Source organism: Rhipicephalus microplus, chromosome 2 (genome assembly GCF_043290135.1).
Source record: "Rhipicephalus microplus isolate Deutch F79 chromosome 2, USDA_Rmic, whole genome shotgun sequence".
NCBI classification, from domain to species: Eukaryota; Metazoa; Arthropoda; class Arachnida; order Ixodida; family Ixodidae; genus Rhipicephalus; species Rhipicephalus microplus.
In genome coordinates, this window is record NC_134701.1 from 124,252,240 (window position 1) to 124,276,531 (window position 24,292).

The 24,292-nt window shown below is 48.7% G+C and overlaps 1 protein-coding gene across 1 annotated transcript in view; it reads right to left on the minus strand.

Moving 5' to 3' along the window:
• The window catches only part of LOC142785977 (uncharacterized), a 71,763-nt gene extending 63,608 nt beyond the window's left edge, over positions 1–8,155 (minus strand). Inside the window, exon 1 of the mRNA XM_075883908.1 lies at positions 8,016–8,155. The gene's annotated coding sequence lies outside the window, so the exon portion shown is untranslated. The remainder of the gene's footprint in view (positions 1–8,015) is intronic.
• Between the last annotated feature and the right edge of the window lie 16,137 nt (positions 8,156–24,292).

A 24,292-nucleotide genomic window follows, 5' to 3' on the forward strand; every position in this document is an offset into this window, starting at 1 on the left:
TTCGGAAAACACGTTGGTTTAACTTTATGTGGCGAGCGCTCACATGACGTAGTTCTTCACACATAGAAACATGTATTGCACCTACCTGGAAAGATGTCGATCTTTTTTTGTGTGATGTGAAAATAAAGGTGGCCAACGAGAAGTCCTGCAGCCGCGATGACTACGTTGTCATGATTTTGGGTACTAACCCAAAAGAGCTGGTTGGATTCCGGCCACAGCTGTCGCATTTAGACGGCGGTGGTGGTGAAAACATTTAATAACCATTAAATGGTTACAGAGAGGTGATTGGATTGGGGCCTTATTGGCCTCCTACCCTCACAGCACTAGGTGGAACCCCTATTCCGGGGCTCCATTGGCAAGCAACGCCGCCCGCGCCCGTTGAACCAGAGCCTCTTGGGCCTTCAGGTCTTGACAGCCGAGCAGGGCCGCCTCCCAGTCCTCTCTCGTGGGATTGGGGTTGGGGGGGATAGATGGATTAGACTGGCACGCCCAGACGATGTGAAAGGTGTCAGCCACCTCACCACAGAACTGGCACGTGCCATCAAAGGATGAATTGAAATGTTTTAGCACCGCCGGGCACAGTACAGTATTGGTAAACAGTTTTAAGAGGAGGCGCTCGTCAGCGCGATGCAGTCCCTTACAAGGGTCTGGATAGCGCCGGTGCTTCTCCTTGTAGTAATTGGTAATATCTTTGAATGAAAGGGCCTAATTGTCTGATTGCGAGTAGGCTTCCAAAGACAGGGAGATAGCCCGGGAAGAGAGTGCGCGGGTGGCCTGATCGGCCTGTTCATTACCCCTGAGTCCTTGGTGACCGGGTGCCCAAACCAGATTTCGCGGAGTTGGATTAACGTATCGGCAGCTAGGTTCCAGTATGCGCTGAGCAAGCGGTGAAGCCCACACTAGCTGATAGTTCCGACAGGCCCCTCGTGAGTCGGTGATGATATGTTTAGAAGAGGGATAGGTGAGAGCCAGAGCGATGGCAATCTCCTCCGCGTGTGTTGCGCTGTAGGCTTTGAAAGAGAGCCCGTTTACGGTGTTTGCGTTGTGTATGACTGCGGCAGTATACCACCCCCCATGGTGCGGACCGGCAACGTCCACGTGGCACACGTGTTCCTCTTGACCAAAGTGTCGCTGTAACGCTTCCGCGCGCGCCTGGCGGCGACCACTGTGGTTTTCTTTGGACATGTTGCGTGGAAGGGGTCAGACCCGGAGGGCACGTCTCCAAGGTTCTGGCACTCTCACCCTTTCCTCAATATAGTAATCGTGTTTGATGTGTATTCGGTCCAAGAGGCGGCGACCGGAATGGGTCTGTGCAAGGCGCGTGTATTGGTTAACGAGGTGGGCTTCTCGAAGTTCCCGGTAGGTATTCACCACGCCTAGGGCCAGAAGTCTCTGGTTGGACGTGGTGATAGGGAGGTCGAGAGCCCGCTTGATAACTTTACGGTGGATGACCTCGAGTTGATCATCCTCGTGTTTGCGTAGGTGCAAGTAGGGAGTCGAGTAGAGTATTCTACTCGTTACGAAAGCATGGACAAGCCGCATTGCATCCCTGCTTCGTAATCCGCCCCGCTTGTTGGAGACCCGGCGGACCATACGGCCCACCTGGTCTCCCACCGTGCGAAGTTTGGCTATTGTAGTGTCGGCCTTGCGTTGGTGGTGTATGAAGAGGCCAAGGACGCGGATCTCCTTGGCCTCACGGATCGGTCCCAAGGGAAGACTGATATGGAGCTGAGTTGTGTCCTGAGGGGAGGGACGTACGTGCACAAATTCTGACTTAGCCGGGGCACACTGGAGTCCGCAGTAGGTTGCGTAGTCGTCGACTACAGTCGCTGCTGCTTGCAGGCATGACTCCATGTGACCCAGGCTACCTTGCGTGGCCCAGATCGTGATATCATCCGCGTAAAGAGCGTGATGTATCCCTGGTAAAGAAGCCAATTTGGGGGGAAGATGAAGCATGGCTATATTAAATAGGAGGGGAGAGAGGACCGCGCCTTGAGGAGTTCCCCTCGAGCCGATGACGTAAGGCCCATGTTCCTCATCTTGTATGCGTATGTAGGCTTGACGGTCTGTAAGAAACTGTCTAACATAATTGAATGTTTTATAACCACAGTTGGTCTGACTGAGGTGGTCAAGGATTACCTCATGCTTCACGTGGTCGAATGCCCCTTTAAGATCCAAGGCCAGGACTACCTTGTCATTGTGGGGGCATTCAACAGGATCTAATATGTCATGGTGGAGCTGTAGAAGTATATCCTGGGCTGACTTCTGAGGGCGGAATCCAAACATGGTGTCCGCAAAAGTGTGCTGTGTTTCTAGAAACTCGGAGAGTCTGTCGCGCACCATCGTTTCCATCAGCTTGCCGACACAAGACGTGAGGGAGATGGGGCGAAGGTTCTCCACGTCAATAGGTTTACCTGCCTTCGGGATGAAGGTCACGAGAGCTGATTTCCATTCAAGAGGGAGAGGAGTTTCTCCATCCCAAATGCTATTGATGTATTTGAGGAGCGTGGCGTAGGCTGCGTCGGGAAGATTGGCCAACAGTTTGACCGTAACCTGGTCACGCCCTGGTACAGTGCCACGCTTCATCTTGCGTAAGGCCGCCTGGAGGTCGTGGAGCTGGAACGGGGTGTCCAACTGCGTGTTCTTTTTGCCTGCGTAGGAGTATGCGGCCGTCCGGGGGTCCTTGGTGGTGCACAGGTATCGGTCCGTGAGCGTGTTTGCCAGCTGTGTTGTCGTTCCTGTAAAGTTGTGCATGACCTTATGTAAGTGACGTTGAGTTTCCGTGCGTGTTTGTGTTGGATCGATGAGAGCGCGAAACAGGCGCCACGTGTTGCGACCAGACATCTAGCGTGCAGCCGTGTTGCACCTGTCCAACCAGTTAGTGTCGGCTAGCTGAGCAGCATATTCCGCAGCTTGCTCCGTGAGTTCTAGGATGCGTTTCTTGAGGTGTCTGTTATGTTTCTGTTTTTTACATCGTTTGGTGAGGCTGCGGCGGGCCTGCCAAAGATGGAGAAGGTGGTTGTCCACGTCCGTTTGAGTTTCCGTGAGCTGTATCAGCTGTTCGTGTTGTTTCAGTGTAGACGTCAGTGATTTAGACCAGGTGTCGTATCCCGACTGGAGAGGGTCTACAATAGGTAGAGTAGTGCGGAAAGTTGTCCAGTCTGGGATACGAGCTTGTGTAAGTGGGCGTTTTAAGGGACGCATGTACACGGTTGTGTTTAATACACAATGATCACTACCGAGAGTGTCCTGTGTGTTCAGCCAGTCGGCATGGCGTATGTTGCGTGTAATTGTGAGGTCCGGGCAAGTATCTCGTTGAACAGAGTTGCCTACACGTGTTGGGCTGGCGGGATCAGTGTGGAGGGTGAGTCCAAGTGTAGAAAGAAGTTCCGCAAGCTTCCTTCCACGCGTGTCCTCTCGTGGGTAACCCCATAACCTGCTTGGGGCATTGATGTCGCCGACGATCAGGAGGGGGTCCCGTCCTGCCACCTGCATAGCTTGTGTGAAAGTTGCGCTGAACGTGACGTTCTTAAGCTTTGGGGGACAGTAAATGTTTAAAATATGAACAGGTGGGTCAGATCGCCTTATAGGCAGCACCGACACCATCGTGTATGGGAAAGGCGGTGTTGTGGGGAGTGTGACTTCCTGGGCAGTATATTGCTTGTGAACAAGTATACATGTCTCCGGGTTGTGTTGAAATGTAGTGTAATTTGTGAGTTTGACGTCCGTGCCGGGTTCCTGAAGGGCAACCACGGCAACGAGGAACTTAAAGGTCTCAAGATAGAGGCGGAAATGAGCCCGCTTCTTGTGGTTCTTGAGACCTCTGCAGTTCAACTGTGTTAGTAACAACGGCTGAGTTGCTCTGGCTCGCGACCTAGGGTTGGAGGCCATGTTCGGAGATAGAGGGTGGGGTTGTGTTGTTAAGATTACTCAGTTCACTAGCACCCTGTGCTGACGTACTGGAGTCTTCAGAAAAGTCCGGCTCATCTGGAGTCACTCTGTTAAATTTTGAGGGGCGATTAACGTCCCTAATTGGCCCTACGTGCTTGAGGACGCGTGGATTGTCTTGTATCCACTTTTGGATAATGTGAGTTACTGTTTGTGTCACCTGTGCGATGACAGTCTCCATATGACGTGCGTTGGTGTCGTGGATAATTTTGGGGAGGTCGGCCAATTGTGTTTCTATTGCATTCACCTGGGTCTCCAGGGCCGCGACGCGACTCTCTACAGTAGTAGGAATCTCCCTGTCTGTTATATTTTCCTCTTCGTCGCTCAACGAGGGCTTAGTAGTGAGATTGGTTCTGAGCGAGTCAAGTTCGCTGGCTAGTTTTTCATTCTGAGATCGCAAAAGGGCGAGCTCATGCCTGAGTTTTTGTGTTTCGGTAGTGCTTGTGGCAGAAGAAGGTGGAGAGGAGATAGAGGAGGGAGAGGAGGCGACCTCCACCCAACTGCCTACCTTGGGTTGGTTGCGTGCAGCGTTGCCAGATGGAGCGCCGAAAGCTGGAGATTCCGCCGCGCCAGGTGGTAGCGTTGCCGTTGCTGCTTTGCCAGGAATTGGCGCTTTGCCAGTTGACCGGCGCTTTGGTTTTGTTGGGGTCCCCGATGTCCTGGACCCTGGTTGCTGAAGCCTGATGAATTTTTCAGTGCATTCGCGGGAGCTGGTGAGGTGCGGACCCTCGCAAACTATGCACGTTGGGTTGCATTCGGGGGGGGGCCATCCCCTCAGGACCAGCGCCCACGTTTTGGCCACAAAGGCTGCATCTTTCGGTGACCGGGTTGGGACAGATATCCGCCCGGTGCCCCAGTGCACCACAGCGGTAGCACGCTGGCACTGTCTTTTTGTACTCCCTGACGGGAGTCAGTTCTGCGTTATAGTGGACGAAACTCGGAACGTTCCTTCCCGCGAAAGTCAACACAGCTACGTTGGAGTTCCCCAGCTTGCGCGCATAGACTAGTTCACCGCCACGCCACTGCACACTATGTTTCAGAGACGCACTGGTTTCGAGGTTGTGCACAGAAATCACGCCGCGACACACATCACCGGTGAGCTTGAGGTGACCGCGAAGCGGCAGCGGTCCTTTGCTGGTGTTGATTTGAAAGTCCGACAGCAGTTTCTGAACCACCTCGTTATTCTGCGTGCCACAGATGATGATGTTTTGCTCCCAATTGGGAGAAATGGTGATGTCATTCATGTGCTGCCTTCCAATGAGTTGGGAAATGGCAGCGCCGAGCTCACCTTGTTGAAACGCTGCCTTGAGGGCTACTGTGATGCGTGGCTTGAGCACGATCACGTACTCGCCAGGATTCATCCTGACCGTTGGTTTCGGCGTCCACTTGGAGACTGGTGAAGTCTTTTGTGGAGCTTTAGGAGATGGAGCGCGAGCGTCTCCAGTGGCTGAATTGTTGAGAGGAGTTTTCAGTGCAGACGCTCCTTCCGCGTTTCTTCGGCGGCGATGCCGACCCTCGACGAGTTGAAAAATGTCAGCTTGCTCCGCCGAAATGGTGGATGGGCCGTCGTCTGATGGATTTGTCGGGATATACGACCACGACAGAATCGTAGGGTCGTAGCCACGTTGTTCAGGCAGCGCCATGTTGAGGTAGACGGCGGCGAATCTCTAGGGATTCGTGTACTGTGCAACTTCAATGCACGCGTAAGAACACTGGATGGTGCAGTGTCGTAAGCACTTAAATCATTTTGGCGTGCATCATAACCATTACGTACTTTGGACACGTAAGACTGCTAATGTTAATAAGACTTAATTGCACAACAGAGGCATAGTCGGAATTTTTTTGGGGGAGTGTGTGCGTGGGGGGGGGGAAGCAAATGGTCAGATTTTGTCACTGTTGTCATGGCACTGTATGCAATGGCGAAAAAAATTTCGGGGGGGGGGGGAGAAAGGCCCCTGGGGTGCCACCCCCCGGCTACGCCACTGGTGCACGATTGTCAGCACGGTGGTGACAAACGGGAAGCCTGCTTTTCGTGCTGTTTAATATGCAGCTTGTTGCATGAAGACGAACTTTTTGTTTCTATCGCTGTTGGGCATACTTCGCCTGTTTATCGGCAGGCTGAAATTGCTGTACGCGGAGTCCGTGCAACAGCTACTGGATGTTCCATGTCCAGTGCTTGCATACCTTCAGCAGGGGCCATAACTGGATTGTCTACAGTAAAATAGGATGTGCCTGAAATTTCGCGTTCACGACCACGAATGCATGGCGGACGACGCGTCATTGATTCCCTAATTTAGAGACAAGATCGAGACCGACCTCTTATTTGCACAGCTGCGCACAGAACGTGCCTCGACTTCTGCTCCGTGCCGTTCATTCCGTTAATTAAAACGGCCAACATCGCCCCCGCATTCGCAAAATTCACCACGGACGACACAGAGCCCTCATGGGGAAAGCAAAACTACGGGGGCAAATTTCTCTGCCAAATCTGGCAGCTGTCTGGCAACACTGATCCCTAAATTTAACAACTGACTTATGCAACGCCAAACAGAACTTTGCCAATTATTCTAGTTTTAGTTCTGAAAGCGGTAGGTTTGGGCGCGTAGATTTTTGGCGTATTGTTTTTGAGAGTTGGCACTACCCCCCCCCCAAAAAAAAGAGAGTGAGAGAGAGAGAAGGAACTAAAAAGATAACGAAAACACAGAAGGCTTTTGTAGTCCTCTTAGCTCCACATCTAGCTCTGGGCTGTGCTATAATTCTTGTAAACTTTACACAATGCATTCACAACTATCAGTAAGTGCGATGGCACCACCCGGTGGGGGCACCGTAATTGTCTTCATGCGCAGGTAGGGCCTTTTTTTTTTTACACAACGCGTTACCATATAAGCATGACCGGTATCTAACTACGACCACGTCTCCAGAAGCACGAGCAGCTCGCAAGTTTTAAAGGTTTGTTGACTTTTTGTTAGTGCCTACAGCAGTCCTGTAGCCAGAATTTTTCTATTCGGGGGGGGGGGGGGGGAGAGGGATGTTGATGGCCGTGACTTTTCTAAAGAAAAACACCTGTTTCCACTGTTTATTTTCGGTAAAACAACCCCTAGTCAAAATTTCCCAAGGGGGTGCTAGACCCCCCCCCCCCCCCTTTCTGGCTGCGGGACTCTTTTCAAAGTCACGTGAAACAAATGACTACGAATATGCAAGAGGAGCAACGCAAAGAGTGCGCACCTCGTGTGAAATGCACGCGCCAACTGATACCGTCGCTCTTTAACATCTCTTCTTACATACGCATACAAACACAAGCGTATCGAAGCTACGCTTGCATTCTCCAACAGCCGGGTTAGTGTCCACGGCGGGTGTTAGTTGGTCTGCCTGGCCGACAGAGCGTGAGTACGTGCACGGTTTTGACATTTCAGATGCGTTCATAGCAGTTACAGTTTCAGGATCAACACAGAAGCCCTATCGATACCGGCTACTACCGCCGTTCCGTTCGAGTTTGTTAAGAACGCTTTAACGCTATCTTAACACATGTACACACCAGCTCTATACAGCCTTTCTGTGTGAATCGCATCCACCTCAAACTTAATCGTAGTTATTTAGCTAATCAGGTATGTAACTGCAAACTAGCAAACATTCATTCTGGTTCACGTTATCAGGATCACTTCACCTATTTGAACGCCCGGGACATCGCAAACAAGCACGCACACATTGCTCACAATTCGAAGAATAGTTTTAAAACTGCCACAACACTTGAAGACCGGCAGCAGAAAACAATGTGCATTTTATACAGCGACAAACCACATTATCTATCTCATCGAGGTTATTCAGTCACATGTCACGCGGTTACTTTGCTCCGTTTTGAAAACCTAGCGTAGTTCTGACAATAGAGGAATTGGTAAAAAGAGTCAACGCAAAATACACAGCTTACCGTGGTCTTTCGTGCGGTACGGTGATCCAATAGAACTCATCAATCTCGCAGTCGAGGTTCTAACTAAATAAACAGAAAGAATGTCGACGTTTCCCGCGCGACGATGCGCATGCGACCACGGCGATAACCAACACAGAACACCTACCATAAACTCGGCACTCGGTGCAGAGGGACGAGCCAGCCTTGAAGTGAGAGCCGAAGGTTTCGCGTTTAGGTGGCCGCGACAACAGATTGGAATGTGTCTGGGCCCATGGAGATGTGAAAAGTGAGGGCCGCGTCTGCTGCCACCGGGTGGCACGAACCAAAACGCTCGGTTCACCCAATAGCCGCTTAAAATCGGCTTGACTTGGCTTAACAAGTATGAATAGACGGTGACAAAATCGCTGTGTTGGACATTTTTTGGAGACGTTTTGGTGGTGAAAACGAAAGGTCTACCGTAAGGTTCCTCACTAACTTGTGAGGATCTTCACCGTGCGGTGATTATTTGTCCGTGGTCTTGGCTTGGTCGGGAGCAAGAAGGATTAAAGAAAAATTGCTGGAGTGGAAGCTCCCGCAATGCCTTGCCAGCAGAAGTGAAGCCACCTTTTGCCACTGCCAAGATGGCGGAAACATGCTCTTTTCTGGTAGCGGCCACTTGAAGATCAAGTGGCTTTGATATGTTAAGTAAATGCTACGTTAGTTCTATATTAAAAGATAGTTGTTCCCGACGAAATAACACACAGAAAGGAGTATGGATGACTGAATATTCAAATAACTCTGCCTCCAACTAGAGGCTCACTAAAGAAAACTAGTGACTGTAAGACGCACTTGGAGCACTATGTGACCCAAAAAAGTTCCCACATTAAACTCGTTGAGCGTGCGAGGGAAACGCTTCGTTTTTAATCGCTGAACGGTGATAATTTATCACGCCCCTAGTAAGATGGCCGTCACAGCCGCCATCTTGCCAGGGGAATGGCTTCACTTTTGCTCAATCATTTCCACTCCAGCAATTTTTTAATCCTCCTTGGTCGGGAGCTGTATGCATTCGCGAGACCCGCCTCTGCGCATGGATACGTGGCTTCGTTCTGTAATACTTTCTATAAGCAATGTGGTAACGACTTGCCCGAGCATGAACACCGTGTGTTATGTTAATTGTGGATGTATGCCGTACGTGTATTTCGGTAAGTGAGTCGTGTTTCCCTTACCCGGAGCTTGGCCTTCGAGATGGCGGGCGCACGGCGGGTTTCTCTCTGGCCGTCCCAATTCGCACGCAGAACGTTATTCGAGAGGGGGCCATGGTCCGCTCTTTTCTCCGCACCGCGGCGCTCTTTCTTTCGCTCGAAAAGGCTGCCACGCCGGTGAAGCTTCGAAAAGGTCGAAAAGGCTCTTTCGGTCGAAAAGGCTGCCGCGTTGGTGAAGCTTCTATGTGGCGAGAAAAAAAAGAATTTTGCGCTTTTATATAGCATTGTGTTCGTTTGGGAATGTCGGGTGAAGGAGTACGAGAAGCAAAGTCAATGCTGATGCGTTTTATTTTCAAATGGGGTTTTTATTTTGCTTTAAATTGGCGGCGCCCATATTAGAGCAGTTAAAATTGCGATGCCTCAGCAAGACATCCGCAGGTGCTCGAAACTATACTTCGAAGTTCGCGGGCTGTATAGTAAGAGGGGGGCACCGGCGAATAAGAAAGAAAAATGGCAGCCCGATCTGCAAGCGAGGTCAGAAGAGTGCCACGTTCTACGTCCGTGGATTACTTTTTATATGCGAAGCATTTCTTAGCGAACTTCGGCGACTTTGAGCGTATCTATCTATCTATCTATCTATCTATCTATCTATCTATCTATCTATCTATCTATCTATCTATCTATCTATCTATCTATCTATCTATCTATCTATCTATCTATCTATCTATCTATCTATCTATCTATCTATCTATCTATCTATCTATCTATCTATCTATCTATCTATCTATCTATCTATCTATCTATCTATCTATCTATCTATCTATCTATCTATCTATCTATCTATCTATCTATCTATCTATCCGCCTACGACTTACAGCTCTCCTGGCCATTTCATTATTGGTATTGTGGGCATTTAGTATAACAATCTTCTTCAGCCCCGCCGTGGTGGTCTAGTGGCTAAGGTACTCGGCTGCTGACCCGCAGGGCGCAGGTTCGAATCCCGGCTGCGGCGGCTGCATTTCCGATGGAGGCGGAAATGTTGTAGCCCCTTGTGCTCAGATTTTGGTGCACGTTAAAGAACCCCAGGTGGTCTAAATTTCCGGAGCCCTCCACTACGGCGTCTCTCATAATCATATAGTGGTTTTGGGACGTTAAACCCAACATATCAATCAACAATCTTCTTCATCTGTACATTATCATCATTAAAATGTGTTGCTCATGCATCTTCATCGTTGTCACGTAGCATCATCATCTTGGTTCGTTCATCTCAGCTGTCGGCTGCCGGTTCCTCGGGCCTAATAAAGGTGTTCCAAACCAAGACTTCATACGTGGTGGAGCGTGCTGTTAGATCCCCCGTCATCCTATCGACCACTCTACCCCCTGGAGCTACGTTCAGGTCGCCGCTTGGGCCAGGTGTCCGGAAATATGTCGCACCAAGAGGAGGTCGGTGCTGCAGCTGTTCCCACTCCGCCACCGCGTGCCGCGCCTTTTCACGTCATTAACAGCCTCCAGCGTGAGCCCCATCCCTTCGCTGGTATGCGCGGGGAAGATGTGGAGGAATGGCTGGACGATTTCGAACGTGTCGGCGCTGCTAACCAGTGGGATAACACCTACAAACTCGATCACGAGTCACTATACCTCACGGGTGTCGCGAAGACGTGGTTCCTCAACCACTTCATCGACATCCCCGACTGGTCAGCCTTCAAAGATCAGCTTCGCCATGTCTTTGGCACACCGCTGTTCGTTCAGCTCTCGCAAAGAAAGCTGTCGCGACTCGGAAACAGCACATCGGGGAGTCGTACACATCCTACATCGAGGATGTCCTTTTACTTTGCCGCCGGGTTGACACCCCAATGACAGAGTCAGACAAGGTACGCCAGCTTCTTAAAAGGGATTGCACCCGTCGCATTCAATGCCCTTGCAATCCAGAATCTGGCTACCGTTGCTGACGTTGCGACAACCTGTCAGCGCCTCGAAGAACTTGAGCCTATGTGCCTACAACCAGACAGTCACGCGGCCCGTATTACGGCGGATCCAAACCTACGAGACACAATAAGGGTGATTATACCCGAAGAGTTAGAATCAATGGGATTCACACTACCTTCAGTGTGTCCCATTCAGTCTTCTTCAACGTCATTGCGGGATGTCATCAGGGAGGAGCTCACGTCCATGACCCACATGGCCCACTACCAGCGGCTCCCCTCAGCGTTTACGCAATCACTTTGCACAGTACACCCTCGGAGTCCACGTCTACGGCGGTTTCCTCTCTCGCCACTATGGGCCAGCTGCCTTCGGGCGACCCGCACGATTTTTCTTCTCGATAGCTGGCTGACCCATACTGTCGACGTATTATACGCTACCTCACTGGCAGTTCCCGTCCACCTAATGCGAGGCTCCGTTGCCAACTCTCGCAGTTTAAGCTGGAAAACTCGATGCTGTACCGCAAAATTTACCATCCTAACGGTCAGCGCTGGGTTTCCGTTCTACCCCGATCGCTTCGGTCCGAAGTCCTCAGAGCACTTCATGACCATTCGATGGCTGGTCACCTTGGTTACCACAAAACTTACGATCGCCTTCGAAGTCGGTTTTATTGGCCAGGTATTACCACTAGTGTAGCTCGGTGCGTTGGGTCCTCCACTACCTGCCAATGTAGAAAATTACCCACGTCTGCTCCAGCCGGTACACTACAGCCTCTTCCGTGCCCAGCCACACCATTCGAAGTTGTAGGTATCGATCTTTATGGCCCCCTTCCAGTCAGTGCTGCTGGAAACCGATGGATAGTAACAGCTGTTGACCATCTGACGCGCTACGCCGAGACGGCATCCGTCACTACCGGTTCAGCTTCTGAAATTGCTGATTTCATCCTCCGAGCCATTATACTGCGTCATGGTGCTCCACGTGTATTGCTCAGTGACCGTGGAAGGGCCTTCCTTTCACAACTAGTGAACGAACTTCTTCACGCCTCTGGCACAACTCACAAGACTGCCTCTAGTTATCATCCCCAAACTAACGGCCTCACTGAGCGGTTCTACCGCACTCTTGCTGACATGATCGCCCCCTACATTCAACCAGACCACAAGAACTGGGATGTAGTTCTACCATTTGTCACTTTCGCCTACAATACGGCTATTCAGCGGACAACCGGCTATTCACCATTTTACCTAGTTTATGGACGCTCCCCTACTTCTTTCCTGGACGTCTCTTTCTTTACCTGCCACGCGGATTCATCTCCATCCTCTTCAGAGGAATACGTTTACGGCTCGCAGAGAGCCGCCAACGTGCTCGTATTAACACCGAAGCCCGACAGCAAGACAGAAAGCTGGTTTATGATAAATCGCATCGTGCTGTATCCTTTCAACCTGGAGACGAAGTGCTCCTTTTGACGCCTATTCGCACACCTGGTTTGTGCGACAAATTCCAGCCACAGTTTATCGGGCCGTACACAGTTCTTGAAGAAACTTTACAAGTGAATTATCGCGTGACGCCACTTGTAGCCCCAGCAGATCGCCGTTATCGAACTACTGAGGTCGTCCATGTCTCCCGTATGAAGCCCTTCATGCGACGTTTTTTGTCCCCTTGACTTGCCGCGGCCAGGCTGGCCGCTTTCACGTGGGGAGAATTAGTGTGGGCATTTAGTATACCAATCCTCTTCATCTGTACATTATCATCATTATAATGTGTTGCTCCATGCATCCTCATCGTTGTCACGTAGCATCATCATCTTGGTTCGTTCATCTCAGCTGTCGGCTGCCGGTTCCTCGGGCCTAATAAAGGTGTTCCAAACTAAGACTTTCTAGTATCAATACCGAATGTGGTATGGCATAACGTGACTGTATGACGAGCATAACTCACTAGTCATAACATGACTATCATGGCAATTGTCATGAATGTCATGATTTACATTTTATGGTCTTGCTGCTCTTGCAGTGGTTACGTTCACATGACGTGCTGCAAAATTGGCATAGTATGGCATGACTGCATGGCGAACACAAGTGACAGACGCTAACGTGGAAATCATGATATACATGTCATGTAAGTCATGAGTCAGGAATACGTGCCACACTGATGATGCTCTCACGGACATTTCGCTAGCTTCACATACACCAAATTTGGTATTACGGGACGTGAATGGATGACGAAGGTACGTGACTGGTGCAAACATGATAATAATGAAATGCCTGCCATGTAACAACATGACTACATGCTACGCTCATGATGCGCTCGCGGCCGTTTCGCAAGCTTAACATGTACCAAATTCGGTATTACGTCACGCGAACGGATGACAGATGTAAATGACACGTGCAAACGTTTTAATCATGACATGCGTCTCATGTAACAACATCACTACATGCCACACTCAAGGCGCCAATACACTTCAACCTGACCCGGCCTGCGTTTGCGCCGTCGTTCGTTTCGTCGAGTCACGCAGGCAATGCCACGCCAGGCGCCGATTTGCCTGGCACATGCTCGCAGGCGCGTGCCGCGCTGCGTTGCTTTGACGCATGCGCGTTTGAGCGCGCCCGGCGTTTCTCCGTCATGAAGAGAGGCAGACGCGTTGCTGCCTGGGTAACGTCGTCGGCACGAAATTCAGCATGTCTCGTTTTGCGCCGGTTGCCACCGGGCCTCGCCGACATACGCTGATAGCACCTAGCGTCAGACTATAGAGTGCTTGAGTTTTGCTTTATAGCGTAGTGTCGCTGCGCCTAGCGTGTGTGCGCATCAACGCTACGTGCGCTTGCCACCGTTTCGCTAGCTTCACATATACTAAGTTTGGTATTACGGGACCTAAATGTACAACGAAGGTATGTGACTGGTGCAAAGATGATAATCATAAGGTGCGTGTCATGTAACAACATGACCACATGCCACGCTTATGATGCGCTCGTGCCGTTTCGCTAGCTTCACCTATACCAAGTTTGGTTTTACGGGCGTGAATGTACGACGAAGGTATGTGACTGGTGCAAAAATGGTAATTATGACAAGCGTGTCATGTAACAACGTCACCTCATACCACGCTCATGATGCGCTCGTGGCCGTTTCGCTAGCTCGACATATACGAAATTTGGTATTGCATGACATGAATAGACCACTAAGGTAAATGACACGTCCGAACATGATAATCATGATATGCGTGCCATGTAAAACATGATGACATGCTACGCTTATAGCGCGCTGGCGGCCGTTTCCATAGTCACCCATATACCAAATTTGGTATCACGTGACGTGAGTAAATCACAAAGGTAAATGATACGTTCAAACGAGGTAATCATCACATGGAAGTCATATAAGGCATAATTTACTTCCGCCTCGTAACGTCATGCTGATATTAAAGTGACATATCAGCCTTCTTCATTCCTGCTTCGCATATCATTGATTCTCTTTGTGCGGGGAATCTGCCATTCTTTTTTTACACTCGCGAGGCCAGTATTCCCAACGTTCATAGATACTTTTTCAGTTTCGGAAATCTCCGCTTCAACTTGCCCTGCCGCGGTGGTCTAGTGGCTAAAGTACACGGCTGCTGACCCACAGGTCGCGCTATCGAATCCCGGCCGCGGCGGCTGCATTTCCGATGGAGGCGGAAATGTGGGAGCAGGCGGCCGGCTGCAGTTCCCGCCACCGCGGCGCTGCAGATCAACTTTGCGCCAAGCAAACGAGGGTCGTCTGCTACATCTAGGCGCGGTGCAGCCGGTAAGCAGCGCTTACAAAAAAAAAAAAAAAAAAAACCGCAACTTCTTGGTTTAGGTACGAAGAGTATAACGTAGAGCCTAGATGCGTGTACGGCGTCTTTTCAGGTCCTTGGTGAAAACAATAGCTCGCGTAGCATGATGCTAGACGAGCGTTGGTGGAATAAAAAGCCGTTTTGCCGCCCTGAAACTTCTTGTTCTTCCGGGTAGTAGAAGCAAAATTTAGAGCACAGGTGTATCAGAAACGTTTTACCGAAGCCGCGGTAAAAGCTCTGACTCATCTGGTTCCAGCTTAGCTGTTTAGAAGCTATTTTTGCGAGTCTCAACATAGGAATCTTCGACGCTTTTCACATTAACTTTCGCAGCAAAGAGCACCTCGGCAGGCCGTACTCTAAAGAAAGTTGAAAACGAGCCATTGCTATAAAGTATCAGCCACATTTAAAATCCCACTGAAACGACGCTATGTTTCTGTTCAGCTTGTATATAAATTAGTGCACTTCCTTCTTCGGAAATATTCAGATTTATGGGTATCTGAGTGGATAGTACTTAGGATCATTAAAAAAAGGTAAAATGTAAAGTGCATAGCTAAATTAGTGTAAAGTGTAAAGTGTAAAAAATGTAAAAATGTAAAGTGCATAGCTAAATTCCTGTAACAATTCAGGCTTGTGAGAGGCAAATAAAGCATAATACAATCTGTTGTGTACCTATACTCATTCGGTCATTTTGCTCGTTGCATGATGGATGTACTATGAAGTAACACTCTCTGCACTGCAGGTAAATCTTCAACTGATGATGACGATGATGATGATCCTTGAATCATTGGCACCTACCCACTCTAGGGGATCGGCCATGAGTCGGGCGCATCATACATACTGGATTTATGAATAATATTTAGTAAGAGCTACAATATTTTCAGATAATGTTTTATTGTAACGCTAATTTTAAGTAATTGTAATTTTAGGTTGAACTATTTTGTGTAATCTCCCAAAGACTGAAGATATTTTGACTAGGAAGGCTGAATAAAGAATTGTTAGTAGTTGATAAACCTGATTGATGATTGATATGTGGTGTTTAACGTCCCAAAACCACCATATGATTATGAGGGACGCCGTAGTGGAGGGCTCCGGAAATTTCGACAACCTGGGGTTCTTTAACGTGCACCCAAATATGAACCCACGGGTGGGTGAATTGTGTTCGTCATACACTCATACCCTCTGATGCGTATTCCGGTACCCACCAACCTAATTAAGGAGGCGACCTCCAGATTGCTAAGACGTAGATGGTTAGAAACGGTTTTGGTTCTCGAAGTAATGCTTCTCATTCAAAATTCAAAGTGGTGAACTGCGTGCATGATGACAAGGCTCTAAATACTAAACGCATAGGAAAGAGCCTCATTATAGCGTAATTTAAAACACTGGATCTGCCAAAGATATTCGCATTTTTGTGTTAATGCTTATGCTCTGTATAAATCAATCTCTATATCAAGGCCGTGCTGTTAAAGGTTAGAGTTCACTTTGTGGGGATCTGAGGCGCGCTCGCTACCATTTCGCGGGCATTCCCGCCGTTGGCCACTCCCTTCCCTTCTCTCGTTGCTCTGGGAACGGCGATCGGCGATAGATGGCGCCAGGCGCGGGCACAGCACGTGTTTTTAGGGGTTGCGAGAATGAGCGAGACCGAGTCACGTGCGTGCCGGAAAAAAACCTCTCAATGCTGACATCTCTAGGGAAGTTTCCCTAGATCTAGAGGAACTAGTATTTAGGGGAAAAGGAAAATTTCTCAACACGTAGGGAAATTTTTTGCTTCCACGTGAAGCAAGCGCATTGATGGAGGGACGTCCCGCGCACAACCTCTTTTTTGTTCCTTATTCCACTTTCTTTTTTACACCCCTCTACACTCACCCAAAAGCGCAGTGCCTTTCCCAGGAGTGGTATTGAGGGGTGCAAGGGGGGATGGGGCTGGTCACCATCCCCAACGCTGTGTCAGCGCTCTCCCCCCCCCCCCCCCCCACTTCATTGCGATTCATTCTGTGAAGTCCCTGTTCAACATCGATTGCTAGAATCCCGGTTTGAATCAAGAAAAAGGTGCTCTCACTCGAGCCCGCCAAGTATATGTATGTTTTCCTTTACACCAACTTCCCATTTTTTCGCCTTTCAGCCATGGCGTTATTTCTTTGGTTTGTTTTTTTATTGGTTTCCCTTCTTTGTGAGCGCTGTCACGTTGCTAGTGAGCTGGCCCGTGGAGCCATGTGATTCCGCCTAGGTCATCAAAATTTCTCTGAATAGAGCAGCCAGAACAATAGGCTGCATGTATGTGGTTACTTGCACAGCTAAAGAAAAGGTCCTGGTGGAAGAATGCAAGGATATAATTGGAACGAATATGTGGTAGTCAACATTTCTAATAAACATATATTTTCGTTACCAATTCAGCAGGTTGCGAGGGATGAACTGCCACACGGAATAATATGCTGCCATGGTTAAAACTAGTTTTCGTCACAATATTCTGCATGAGATATTATGACAAAGATTGAGAGTGACGTTTTTCAAGACATTGTTTATATATTAAGTAAGTGTGCATCACTTCATGTCTTATATGAACACCACCAAGCATTTTCTGTGGGCGAGTTGCAAAATAACAGAATTGACTAATTTTTCAAAGCAAGCTCACCGGAATATTTCACGTACTGGGCTTTATATGCTCGTTCTAGATGTATTATTATTATTATTAATATTATTATTATTATTATTATTATTATTATTATTATTATTATTATTATTATTATTATTATTATTATTATTATTATTATTATTATTATTATTATTATTATTATTATTATTATTATTATTATTATTATGTAACTTGCACGCTATTACAGGTGCACTGTAGTGTAGTGTAAGATTTCCGTGTTTTGCATTGAGCAGCTAGCGGTGTGCTTAAGTATTATTTTGATAATTTATTCCATCTTCAACATTAGTGCAATGCCTTTTTCTTGGTGACTTCTATAAAATACTCCTATGCTACATGTCTTCCCCCCACCCACCGCTAAATGTGATTACCGCTTACCTTTGTGATCTCATGCTATAAAATGTTTAAAGCTTTTGAATTTGTGCTGCGACAGTGTATATTTTCAAACGAATGCACTAATATATTATAAAAGTGAACTTGGAAGTCGTTTTCCACAGCTCAAACACGTATTAGTCTTCAAACAACTGCGTTCCGTGAAAATCTACGGAAATCAAGAGAATTGTTTCACTCCAGAGAGAGAAAAAGTGGCTCCGCAGGTTGGCAGCACTGGAGCCTCTTCTCCGTTGGCCAGCGCTCGGTAAGCACGTGGTTTTCCTTCATCCGTGTCCCCTTTGAGAATAGCCGGACTATAGTGCCTAGAATTCTAGGTGCTATAGCCGGACTGTACCTTGCCTGGGTGCCTAGGCATCCCCGGTGGGCGTGTTTACTCGAGTATTAGCTTCGGTACCCTACGTTAAGCCAACAGCGGTGCCCAGTGCTTGAAGTGGTCGCACCACGCCAAGCCGCACTTGCCGTAGGCCTACGCGTAAGAGGTTTGCCCTAACTCTCGCGACCAGGCCCAGTGGCCGGTCGCGAGTGTTTCAGATTGGGTTTCGGAAACACAGGAGGTTGGAAGACAATCTGTTCTCACTGACGCAGTGCATCGAAATATCGGAAAAGGAACACAGGCCCCTGTGGCTAGCATTTTGGGATATCAAGGGAGCGTACGATAGCGTGATTCAAGAGGAATTGTGGGGAATACTGGACAGACTAGGCGTGGAACATGTAGTCACTAATCTTTTAAAGGACATCTATTAAGGTAACAAGGTAGTTATAAAGTGGGAAAAACAGGCATCCAAGCCTGCAGAGGTAAAACGGGGGTTTAGGCAGGGGTGTTCCCTGTCACCCTTATTATTCATGAAGTACCTACAAGGATTAGAGGCCAAATTAGAGGGAACTGGACTGGGCTTCAACCTTTCTTTCGTCAAACAAGGAAAACTCATTGAACAGGCACTACCAGCATCGATTTACGCAGATGATATAGTGCTAATGGCCGACATCAAGGAAGATTTGCAGAGATTGGTGGACATCTGCGGTAATGTGGTAGATAGGTCAGATTTCAGATTCAGTAAGGAAAAATCAGCAGTCATGATATTTAATGACAATGAAGGTAGTGAGCTTAGAATACAGAAGGTCACGCTAGAGATAACAGATAAATACAAATATCTGGGCGTATGGATAAGCAATGGGGCCGAGTACCTAAAAGAACACGAAATATACGTGACGACTAAAGGTAACAGGAATGCAGCGGTAATGAAAAACAGGGCACTGTGGAATCACAACAGGTATGATGTTGTCAGAGGAATATGGACAGGGGTCATGGTTCCTGGTCTGACGTTCGGCAATGCGGTCTTGTGCATGAGATCAGAAGTTCAAGCAAGATTAGAAGTTAAGCAACGTGGAATAGGTAGGCTTGCCTTAGGAGCTCACAGGAATACATCAAATCAGGGAAGGTGATATGGCATGGACATCATTTGAGGGCAGGGAAGCTAGCAGCAAGATAAAATTTGAGAAGCGATTGAGAGGCATGGGGGAGGAGCGTTGGGCTAGGAAGGTATTCAGCTACTTGTACATGAAGAAAGTCGATACAAAATGGTAGAAGCGAACCACAAAATTGACTGGTAAATACTTAGAAAACAGCAGGGGGCCAAACCAAAAAAAAATTATTGGTTAAGAAGAAGGTGAAGGAAGCTGAGACCGATATGTGGAGAATTGTCATGATGAAGAAGTTCGCACTAGAGGTCTATCGAAATTTGAAGCAGGAAATTGCCAAGGAAAGGATCTATGATAATACTCGGGGTAGTTCTCTACTGTTTGAGGCGACGACGGGAGTATTGAGAACCAAGACATATCGTGCCAAATACGAAGGGGTAGACATGGTATGCAGTGCGTGTGGAGAGGAAGAGGAAACTTCCGAACACTTGATAATGTTCTGTAAAGGGCTTCACCCTATAGTTCAGGATGATGGCACAGAGTTTTTCAAAGCACCGGCGCTTAGGGACCGGGAGGGCAAAATAGACTTTAAGCGTGTAGAATTAGCTAGGAGGAGGTTATATGATTGGTGGCTAAAGTCAAGGCACGAGTGAAAATTAAACGCTTCATTGCAAAGTGCGAATCCTCAACCTCACTTTTTAAAAGGAAAAAAAATAAATCTAGTTTTTGGTTCATTAAGTATTACGGCTTGGTGGCGCTAGCCACCGCCCGATCAAAAGCTAGGGTACAGCCATATCCATCGATTCATCGACCTTTTCCCGACCGGCGTCTCAAAGCTCGCCATTGCCAGCTGCGACGTGTTCGCGGTCTCCCGTTTATCGTGAACGTACGCTTGCGGGAGCCTTTGCTCTCCGAGTCCCGGGACCGGACCTTGTACTGTTGTTGGGGGCGTCGCCAAAGGTCATAAAGTGTTTGTGTGTTGCTGTTAATCAAACACTGTCTGTTCTTCCGCGCCGCGCTAAGCGCTTTGTTAGTTGAGCGTGCGCGGAGTGATGCGCTACACGTGAATAGGTGACGGAGACGCAGTGCTGTGGCTCGCTGAGCCTACATAAACCCGCGGTGATCTTCCGCTACGGTGAGTAGCGAGGTCACTACAACTCATAACGTCGCGTCATTAAGGAGGCCTCATGACACACAGAGTCATTCAGGATTGAAGGGCACGTTTACAGAAGAAAGCTGTTCCGAAAAATTAATTTGAGCGCAAACACACGACACATTCACGCACGCGCACACCCAGGCATCAAACACGCCCAGCGTTCACTTCCATAGCATAAGGCTTGAATATATACATGAAGCACATGCGTGTATTAACGTCGGCAGCATACACTCTGAAGACGTACAGTTTATCACCTCACAGCCTAGAAAAAAGAAAGCCGTAATACGCTCTATTAAAACTCAGATTGCTTGCGTTTCTCTGCGCTAGAAATCGGGTCATCGCTCCGACAGGCGCGATGAGCATGAATATACATCGGAAGCCGCCATTGGTGGCCCTTCACGGAGGGGAGTGACTTTTGGGGTACAGCAAGTAACTGTGGCCCCCGAGGTGAGATTCATCTGCGTTTCGGGGGTATTCCGCTCTGGAACAATTTGGTCATTCAACGTGTTCGGTCCGGCGTTTAGAAGCAAGTGTACGCTTATAGGCTTCGCCACCCCAGAAGATGTGGAAAACTTCGACCGGTCGCCCTGCACTCTAGAAGAGAAGCCACTAGTTGAAAAGAGCGCCAGGACAGCTGCGTCGCTTTCCCCTTGGCCACAGGTACGACTGACGTCGTCGTCAATGGCCTCAGTGCCAGGCTGCTGGGATGCAGGGAGTATTCCCACCCTGGCCATAACGTTCGAAAGGTGCCGGTCGCTAAAGATCGTCGCACTCGTCTGGTAGGGTAAGGTAGACGAATCAATGCCGTCGGTGTCACGACATGCTAGGAATAGTAATGGAATATCGGGACTTCTCGTTTTACCTGCGCTCACGCTCCTATCAGTTCTGAATACGTCGTTGGTCGAAGCCACGGGTGACGCAGTCCGCTCGGCTTGCATGCCTACTTCTTCAGTGGCTTGGCTCAAATTTCCCAATGAAAACGATGGAGGAGCGTTTTGAGTGGACGCCGTTGCTGTCGTGAACATGGCAGAAGACGCGCTTGGAAACATTTATGGTGCTATATGCGCCATTTGTGCTTGGGATGCCTTGGTTTCGCTACTTCATGCAACGTTCAACCAGTCCTTCGACGAGGCTGACAACATAAGTGTAGTGCGCTTGATTTCAATATTCGCGGAGTCTTGTTCAGAAACAACGCATTCTGCAGCGTCATTAATTTCGGAGATTCGTTCCTGTGAGGCACAGAGATCGTGTTTTAGTTCAGTGACAGGTAGTGCCATAGTCGGGGCAGATGACACGTCTGTGATTTCGATGCCATTATTGTGTTGATTTTCTTTGGTCTTTCGAGGCAGCACCGCTGGTGGCCCGATGATAGCCTCCCGCTTTTCTGAGCCGACGCTTTTATGCGATTCCTGCGGCGAACGCCTTCGCATTTCTTCGGAGGTCCCTCGGCAATCAGACACCTTCTGCTGCTCGTCATCTGAGAGTGCCGCCTTCAACATGGCTGCACCTGAGACTTCGCGACTGTCGGCAACTGTAGGAGTATCTGCAGCTGTCTTCGATATGGCGTGTCTCTCAGATTGGTCTGCGATGGCGTTGCAATATCCGCTTGCCGACGGCGCAGGCGTCCGTGTAGCGACGCCCGACCAGAAGCGAGACCAGCAGCATGAAGGAGATGCTGCTGGAATGTGTGACATCAAGTCACCTCGCCATTTTTTGTTATAGGTGGTCGCTGATACTGTAGGCAAAGAGCTGCATGTGCAAGCCATGACATCGTTTGATCCATCATTGATCCCACCTGTACGACTGCCATCGACGTCTGATGGAATGGTAGCGTGAAACTCAGACCGTGACTTCGACGTGTGCTTCATGATAGCAAACGGGCTTCGAGGCAGCGGATGCTCGAAGTGGACGTGACTCGGTGCACCGCGTTCCACCGGCACAGGGCAGCCTTCGGAGAGGTGAAGACGGGAGCAGAACTGCGATGTAACAGTTAAAATGGGTTCTCTTTTAGGTGACTTGTAAAAATAGAAAAAAAGGGCAGTGTCTATGAGGTATAGGTGCGAAAATATCCACGCTATACAAACTTTCGTTCTTTCGCGTGGTTTTGATTCAAACTTTTCAAGCCTTCTAGGATATCTATATATTTAGTGTAACCTCCCTGCTTTTCCTTGCGTCTTTCTCTCTCTCTCTCTCTCTATTGGGAATCTGAATATAAGTGAATGTGGCGTACTCGCAGAATGAATTGCAGCAGCCTCTGCTGTAGTGAAGACTAATCTGTATATCAGCATACTGAGACACACTCAAGGAAAGCACCAAGCTCGAAATTGGCAGGTGGCAACTGCTTCAAATTGTGAAAGCAAGACAGAGGCCACTCACGTTTCAGTCGCTGGGACCCTACGATTACGTCAAGTACAGTACAAAATACACAATGCACACTGTGCCCAGGCTGCATTATTGCGCGTGCATAACGAGAGTGGCCGAAGTGTTCATCTGCACATATGTTTTGAGCAACTGGAACTTGAGCAGAAACTGTGCTTACTCGCTCCATTGAACCGGATCGGCGAATTATCCCCGTTGTTGGCTCCGTAGGCTGGGTCTCACCATCCAGCATTCCATTTGTGTCATTGCGCTTCGCCGAAGCAGAGTGGAGTGTCTCTCCTTCGCCAGAGAAGGGTACCTTGGTGCGCAGAGGCACTAGTGGGGCCTGAATCTCCACACGGTGCAGCACTTCTGTGATTACCTGGGAAGAAGCAAATCACTTGACAGTAAAAATTTATGATTCAGGCTGTTAACCTGCAAACCATTCCTCTAGCACAGACATCGAAAAATACTGCCGAAGTTTGTTTATACTGTTGTGGGATTGCGGCTATCTTTATGTGGGGTGGTACGAAGAAGAGGACGACGACGTGTTCGGTGTCGAAAATACACAACGGCTGCCATCTTGACTGCTGGACTATTTTTCTACTATCAAGTAGTAAATACGTTCGCAACATTTTGGTGGAGGTGCTGGGTACGACGCAAGACGGAACTTCGCAGCGGACGTGTTCTCGACAGCCCAACCATGTCAACGGAAACCAATTCTGCCACTCTTGTTTCAGCCGCGACTCCGGCACAGTCTGTACAGCTGGTCGTACTGACGCAACTGTGCGACCCTGTCAACTTCTGCGGCACCGACGACGTTGACGACTGAATCGCGAAGTTTCATTGGTTTGCAGCGGGATACTGGTGGGACCCTACAATAATGCTCGCCAACGTTGGCTTCTATTTCCACGAAACAGAAGGCGCGTGGTTCGAGGCTCATTAAGCTTACATAGGCAGCTGAGATGCTTGCAAACAGAAGCTTCGTGATCTATATCGTAAAGCCATCGCATGCCAGCGGGCCGCTTGTAAAGAAGTCTTGTTGAACACAAACTACGATCGAATCCTATGTTAAGTATACATCCTTGACGTTCTCGCCCTTTGCCGTAGTGTGGATTCCAACATGATTGAGGAAGAAATTTGCTCAAAGGGATCGCGGATGTTTTCAACTTACTCGTGTTTAAGGATTGTTCAACCATTGACGATATTATCAAAGAGAGCCACCGATTCGAAGAGCTGAAGAGTCGTGGAGTCACCAAGAATATTTTGCGACTTCCGAACACAGCCGCTACTTCATCGTGTGAGGACCTTCAGTCGCACGGGTACAACGGAAAAAACATCGCTAAGATTTCAACCAAGACCGAAAACATGATCAGGTTGATTAATAGGATTTCGAACAGAAGGGTGGAGGGACTCAGAGAGGGCAATCCACTGAGGCTCTTTCATGCATTCCTCATGAGTCACATAACGTACGTTGTTGCCATGCGCTCTTGGTATCCATTCGAAAAGAAGAAGCTGGAAACTCTGATAAAAAAAAAAACGTAACGAGGGTGTTGGGCAACCCCGTGCG